At 38.7% G+C, this 8,026-nt stretch overlaps 1 long non-coding RNA gene across 1 annotated transcript in view; it reads left to right on the top strand.

Annotated features, from left to right (window-relative positions):
* The first annotated feature begins 678 nt into the window (after positions 1-678).
* Positions 679-8,026, top strand: part of LOC117170241 — a 17,822-nt gene continuing 10,474 nt past the window's right edge. Inside the window, exon 1 of the long non-coding RNA XR_004466747.1 lies at positions 679-809. This is a non-coding gene — a long non-coding RNA (uncharacterized LOC117170241). The remainder of the gene's footprint in view (positions 810-8,026) is intronic.

Below are 8,026 nucleotides of genomic sequence, written 5' to 3'. Positions count from 1 at the left end.
TATTATAATTATATTATATCATACCATATTATAAATGTATATTTTTCTATTTTGATCTGCATTTCAAAGAAATTCAAGAAATTTGCGATTTTCATGATTTGAATACTTCGCGCGCCTCTTTATATGCGCATATTTTGTGTTTACGTTATTTCAAGATGCTGGGCAAAGAGCCCAGAGAAGCGAATCAATTTTATAACATAAATGCCAACCTCGGAAGAATTCCACAATTAAATTTATTATATTTTTTTCTTAATTGTTAACAAACCTTGTTGCATGTTCCTGCGACTGTAAATAAACTGGGGGTACTACCACCCACAACAAACGCTCTGTCAAATTTCGCCATGGTATGGGAAAGTTCGTCCTGGACCAAGAAGAGGAGGTTTCCCAGCACATGCGCAGTGAATGAGATTCCCGCTCGTACAAGAGTGCTGGAAAACACAGGAGTCAGCGCACCCGAACACAGCAGCGAATGGAAGACGACCAGGGCCAAGCCGTGGAAATGGTGGATCGAAGGCGCGCCACCATGCTGCGGAAGGACTAACTGGCGATTGTCCCGCTCCCTCGTACCTCTCTTTCTCCACTCATCTTTGGTGTCAATTTTGTGAGACAAGTGGCGCTCCGGTTCTGAATTGAGGTGACAAACCGAGACGCCACTCTACCAAGTTCATTCGCTACTCTAAGCTGGAAGCTAGCAGGTAGAAAGAACAAAACTGGATATTGATTGTCCCAAGGAATCCAAGATAATTGAGAAATACAAGTTAAAATAACCGAAATGAGAGGGAATATGAGAGGAGGTCGGCAGTTGCCAGGTAGATTCTACTTCCCCGGGTTAATTGGAACTTCTAGTTTCCAAGCTAACTGATAGGGTCTTCGACCCCTATTAATGATATGTCGTAGTAATTCGCGAAAAGTCTAATAGAAATTTGGATACACTAGTCTCGAGTAAGCCAACTAGCCTCGTGCTAATCGGGATCACGGGATCCCCCTTGTAAATTTTGAGTATAGAACATTAGTATTATTAAACATGTAAAAATGATTCGATGGAAGTGTTCAGTGATATTATACCCTAACCCCTCTTTCGTGTGTTACTCCTTACTCACACCACTCTATCGGATCGGTCCGAGCAATGAATAAAAGATCATCGTTAGTGTAAATTCTGATCGTTTTGGTGAAAACTATCTGGCACTATTTGTAATGAGCGGGTTGCAAGGAGTAAAGGCATGAGATTTTAATAAAGTATCGATTTATTCAAGAATTCCTATTCTAAAATCAAATACAAAATCTTTTATTTGCCCTGGCTAATAATATTTATCTCTTTGGTAAAAAGTGTAATTGCCCTGAATAAACACAATTCTATAACGACGTCATAAGTATCCAACCTTTTTACTGAAGACTCGATATAATTCTAGTAATCTTATATTATAAAGTTCAAACTGTAATAAAGCTATCTCAGCTATTCGTTTTCTTTAAATCTAAATCTAAAATTCTGAGTATTAGAACTCGTTTCCTAGCATTAGAAGGAATCTCTCCTTTAATAGAACAATACACATGTCAGAACGGTCAACGAACTTACGAAACTAGCCCTACTGACCTATTAAGGGTTTATTATTACGGTAGCTAGCTCTAACGATAATTATCTGTGAATATTATAAATTTAGAGAAAAAGGATCCTAAGCCCTACAATGGATGCTTAACTTTTATTACAATGAGATATCAACATAAAAGGGTGATCCCTATCCTCCAACTAAGAGGGACAAAGAGAGCGCTCTATGGAAAGCGAGAAAGAGATATTTATCTCAAGGTGACACTTTGCGTCGAAACGTAAGAAAAGCCCCTACTGAAGACTGGCAAAATATTGGGAAACTATTTTCGTTTACTTTGCACGCAGGCTTAGCCGTTTTCTTCACAGGTTTCGAGCAAATTTACACTCGTTAACTCCTAAACAACTACGGTGAGTGACAGGGTCAATAAAATTTCACTGTCCAACTTCTTGGCCCCGGGTACGAGAAATTTATCTCACTCGTGACATCTGTAGTCACAGTGAAATTTTACAATGGCTTTTGAAAATAGTTGATATTCATTTGCCTCAGGCAATTTGCTTTTAAATTTTATAATTTAATTTTTAGGAGGTCTCTGCCTCAAATAATGATTACTAAAAGTGTTCGCGTTCAAAGCCTTGAAATAAAGAAAATTGAATTTTGACGTACAACGTCGCAGAGAAACACTGGAAAAATAGCCACTTTACTAACAGGGTTCGAGCAAATATTCACTCGTCCTCTTCTTAAGCACGCTATTTTTTCCTATAATAAAATAATAGAAATGGGATTTCTCCCAAGTCTATTAGAGATCAACTTAGAAGAGAGAGACTCTCCTCTAAGGATGATTTCTGCGAGTTACCCCGCAGAATTCAACTGAAGTTTTTGACTTGTGCGGCCCTTTTTATAGGGCTCGCCCTTCTCTTGTCTCCCACGATACATGAGAAAATGCATAGTGGGAGGCCTCGGAGTATGCGCTCTTCTAAAGCTCCTAAGATGATACAATTTTCTCTAGATCTTCCTAGAGGTTTAGTGTTTTGCCTGATTTCAGGCTCTATGATGTAACACGCTGGTTACAATATATGATAAATTATAATATTATAATTCTGTTATATTATAATAGTTTTACTGATATCTTGATCCGCATTTGAAATAAATTAAAGAAATTGGCGATTTTAATGATATTTGAATATTCCGCGCAATTTAAAAATAAAAATATATATGCAATATCAGAATATTAATATCATGATTAATATTTTGTTGTATATTATATTGTGTTCATTATATTGTATACTTTATATTGTGTATATTATTGTACATAATGAAAATAAATTACATAATTAAGTATGTGATATTATAATTATATATAGAATAGTATAGATTTTATTGTCTCCATTTTATAATTTCACAAGTTTTTACAATATTCTATTGCCCTATTAAATTTTCAAATAAAACGAAGCTACATATTTTCTCTCTTAGAATTTTTACTTGAACAGATAATAATTAAATGATTAAATCATTACATATTTTTGTGTCTATATTACAGTTTCTCTTGTCCTTAGGCTAAATCACTCCTCTATATCACTATTTTCTTCGATATTATAATTACATTAATATTATTATTAATTAGCTGTAAAAGATTGTGCTGGAGTTTTTAAGCGTTTGATGTTGGATTTATATATGAAAACAAAAAAGTTTAAATAGCCTCCGGACTTTCGAAATTATAAAATTTGTTTATGAGATTCATTTGGAATTAAACAATTACAAACTGTAGATTTCTAGAATTTGGATTTAAAATTGCTAGCAATTTTAAAAAGTGTTAATACAAAATGCTGTACTTTTTAGCACTTATAATTTGTCTTTGTTGTGTTTCAAATGTTTCTCATAAATAAATTTTCTAATTTTGAAAGGCCATTTAAATTTTTTAGTTTAATAGATAAAAAAATATTAATGCTAATATTACTATCTGTTGATATAATATTTTTATAATTATAATAATATATATAGTTAATTATATATTATATGAATTCTATTATAATGTAATGAAATATAAGTATAAAATATATCTGGTGTAATAGTATTAATCACGGAATTAATATTCTGATATTGCATGTACAGGGTGTCCCACCACCCGTGAGACAATGGGCAATGGTGAATAAACAGCAAAAAAATAACACAAAAATTCAAGTACAAGACTGTTGTGCGGTCATTTTTGTAAAAACTACAGAGCAACAAAGTTCCGTGTAGGTGTGACGCCGCGCGTAGTGTAAATGCCGCTTTCGCAGGGGCGCCGCCAACGTCCCTGGCTCTAAACAGCACTCACACTACGCGCTGCGTCACACCTATACGGAACTTTGTTGCTCTGTAGTTTCTGAACAAATGACCGCACAACATTCTTGTATTTGAATTTTTGGCTTATTTTTTTTGTCTATCCACCATTGCATGTTGTCCCACAGGTGGTGGGACACCCTGTAGAAGAATTAATCGCGCCAAACATTAAAATCATTAAAATCACCAATTTCTTGCATTTCTTTAAAACGCTGAATAGTTAATAGAATATCGATATTAATACTGTTCTACGTTAAATTGAAATTATGTACCAATGTGAAATTGTTTCCATTGGATGGAAATTCTTTAGCTTGAATTATATGTTGTCTTTTAACGGAAATAAATAATAAATTGTCCAAGTTTTTCTTTAGTGTGTGATATTGTTTAAACTAAACAGAAAAAAAGGAAATATTTGTATTATAAATCTATCTGTGTTACCTATTGATAAATATTTATATAAATAGTTTAAAAGAAAAGCACTTTAAAGAAATATGTGGATAAATTCTTGCCAACACACCTTATCGTTTTCTTAAATTCAAATACTCATAATTCTTTACATGTAATTCAAATTACACGTGTGTTCAACGTGAGTTTAATGACATTAAAAATTATTTCTTAGCATAATTATATATGTTCAAATAATTAATTTTTCAACCAAATAATTGCGTTTTATCCAAACGCGATGAATACCAAGCCTAAAATACAACAGTGGGTTTTTCAATTAAAAAATGAACTTGCAAAAAAATATGTTTTATTCAAATATCATTAAAATCGCAAATTTCTTTAATTTTATTCAAATACGTATTTAGATATAAATAAGACCGAACGTGTCCTCGGGTTGCGGATAGAGGGTCCCTGTACCAAAGGTTTCTGCTGAATATGGTTACAAAAATGAATAGGGAGTCGCGGATAATTGTCCAGGGGTGGTCCCGAAGGAATTAACTCCCCAGCGGAGGTGTGAAAACCGTGCCGAAAGCTGAATGGCACCTGGGTGAGGTGTCTAGAACGGTGACTCTGGGATACCGGGCGACTTCTCAGAGTACGCAGCCTTATCCTTGCAGGCGGGGCTCTACAAGGATCGACGAACCCCTTTCCCGGTTCAAAACAACAGTACGCGCAGGGCTCCCGACAATGGGTCGGCCAACAATGCCGACCAATCTAGAGCTGGGCGAGCCAATGAAAATGGATTCAATGCGATAAATCAGCGGGATCTCGCGACCTTTGGGTGGACGGAGCGACTGAATCACGACTTGCTAGAGTACTATGATGCGAGTGTGGCCCCTGAACGCGGTTACATGGCTCGGCTGCATGCTCTGTGGTGTGAGAAACACCCGGAGCTTTCGCACTTTTCCCAGTAACGTCTGCGAAACCATGCTGAACCACTCCGAAAAAGGGGCTATGTAAGCGGAACGCCTACTCTACCACAGCTAGAACAAGCCGGCAACAGAGAAAAAGAGGCGACACTAAGACCAACCGCAGGCAGGCATCCAATAGAGGAAGAGCGATGCTTTACGACCAGGAGAAACATCAATACCAAGGTTTCTCTCAAGCCTAAAGATCTAGCTGAAATGGATGACGAGCTTAGTGGACATTTTTCCGGAGAATCGGACCTCTGGGCTATCATTTATTGTGTGTGTAATGCAGCGAGAGCTTTAGCCGATGCGAACCGTAAAACAAAACCAACGGTTGATCATAAGGCCAAAAGACGAATGCATCACCTTGCTATAAAGATAGGCTGGACAAGACAGTATGCGTCCCGCATTCAGTGTGTGATTGATTACATCACATCTGGCAGGAATTTTACCGCCAAGGATCGAAAGTTCGCGCGCGAACTCCGGATCCGTTATCACACACTTGACAAGTAAAAGCTGCTGACCATCACGCAGCATATTGTTGAGAGAATACGGATACTATCTGACGCTAAGAGAAGCCTAGAGCGGAGAGAGAGGTGGGTCAGTGAAAAGCAACAATTTCACTCTGACCCATCTCGACTCTTCCAAGACCCTCCAGTTGCTGTCGAACACCCACCCAAACCAGAGGAGGTCGAAGTATTTTCGAGAGATGTCTACGAAGTGCAGCATAGACTGGACGAAGACTCAGGAAATATAAATAAAAAGTATTAAGAGGGATGAAGAACTATACCGCAACGGGACCAGATTGTACCAAAACCTTCTGATGGAAGAAGTTTTCTTCAACCCATCAGCATTTGGCCCGTATTTTCACCCCATATTTGAAGTCGGCAAAGCCGATTCCGGAGTGGTTGGAGGAAGGGCGCACAATACTCCTGCTGAAAATAGGCAACTTAGCTGACCCGAAGAATTACAGGCCAATAAATTGTCTCAACACACTTTATAAGATATTCACAGTTATCCTAAATTATAGGATTGTTCGGGCAATTGAACCTGTGTGGCAAGAAATGTATGAACAACGAGGCTCAAAGAAAGGCGTAGCCAGATGTCAGGAGAACCTGCTCATCGATAGATGTGTCTGCAAAGATGCAGCATTCTACCAGTGTGACAACTAACAAGGTCACCTTTCAGAGAGGTATCTTTCAGGGCGACACCATGAGCCCACTCCTCTTTTGCCTTACATTATTGCCACTATCTCTAGCACTTCGCCATTCCGACGGGTACTGGTGCGGCAAACCTGCAGTTCGAAAGTACAAGGTCACTCATGTATTTTACATGGACGATCTTATGATCTATGCTAAAAACAAAGAGCAACTACATCTAGCTCTAGGGATTGTCGAACGATATAATAAGGAAATTGGAATGGAATTTGGGTTAGACAAATGCGCCAAGGTTTATTTGAAGCGAGGAAAACTTAATGGCATCCCTGAAAATCCTTAGCTCGTTAATAGAAGCGCCATACGACACCTTTGCACTGGAGAGACTTATACATACCTGTGCGTGCCACAGAGCCGCATTCAGGATGTGACATCTATAAAGGATACTCTCCGAAGCAGATACAAACGTCTCATCCGACAGATTTGGGCTTCCGAACTGTCGGCCAGGAACAAAGTATCTGCAACGAACATGCTTGCCGTCCCGGTAGTACGCTATTCATTTGGAGTAGTTCCATGGACGAAGAACGAGTTAGGATCCCTTGATATGGGGACAAAAAAGGTTATGCACATGAACAAAAATATGCATCTTAAGTCTTCTGTTCCGCGACTGTACATCTCACGCCGTCAAGGTGGTCGCGGAATATTGAGTCTTGAATGTCTTCACAACAGGATTATTCTGGGTACAGCACATAGAGTTCCAAATGGAAAAGACCCTCTTCTTCAAATGGTCAGGAATCACGAAGAAGTGGGCAAAGGAGCGTTTCTGTACAAAGCAGCGGAGGAGGCTGCTGAAACATTCGGACTTGACTTCAGTATTAGGGGTGAGCAAAATGTATCAAATCTTATCTATCTCGAGTACTCACTCCTGAAAGCCCGGATCAAGAAAGCACAAGAGAAAAGCTTTCGTGAACAGCTCCTCGATAAGAGGATGCAATGTCTTGTGAGCTAACTTTTTCTTTCCTTAAATCGCCCAGATTGAAGTCTGGTACGGAGGGTTTCATTTTTGCATGGCAAGACGGTGTCATTTCCACATTAACATACCGTCGCCACATTTTGAGCCAAGACATTCCTGATGATTGCTGCAGGGCGTGCCATGCACACCCCGAGCATTTAGCTCACATACTATCTAGTTGTCCAACTCACGCGGGAACGACCTACTAACAAAGGCACAATGCGGCACTAAGAGTGCTTTATTACCATCTCAGTCACTCTTACGGCATTAACCTTAATATCGCTCCTTTAAATGCTCCTAGGGAAATCGAGTCAATTGTCGAGAATGAGAAGTGCCGCATATGCTGAAACTTTATATTCTCGACAATTGTTTCTGTTGCTCACTCGAAGCCTGACATGGTTCTTCTTGACTTCGAGAAGCGAACCATGTTCGTTATCGAATTTTCAGCTCCAGCTGACAAAAACATCATAACCAAGGAGAATGAAAAGAAAGAGAGGTATCGTGACCTTATAAGGGAGTTGCAACGATTGTACCCGGAATATCCTGTTAAACTAATCGTCCTTATCATCGGCGCTTTTGGAGGTGCCAAGCTTTCACTTGCTAATAGCCTAAAAAGCATCCCTGCGTGTCAACAATATGCTAGAA

The sequence above is a fragment of the Belonocnema kinseyi genome, chromosome 3 (assembly GCF_010883055.1).
Source record: "Belonocnema kinseyi isolate 2016_QV_RU_SX_M_011 chromosome 3, B_treatae_v1, whole genome shotgun sequence".
NCBI lineage: Eukaryota > Metazoa > Arthropoda > Insecta > Hymenoptera > Cynipidae > Belonocnema > Belonocnema kinseyi.
This window is presented reverse-complemented; position numbering and strand designations above follow the sequence as displayed.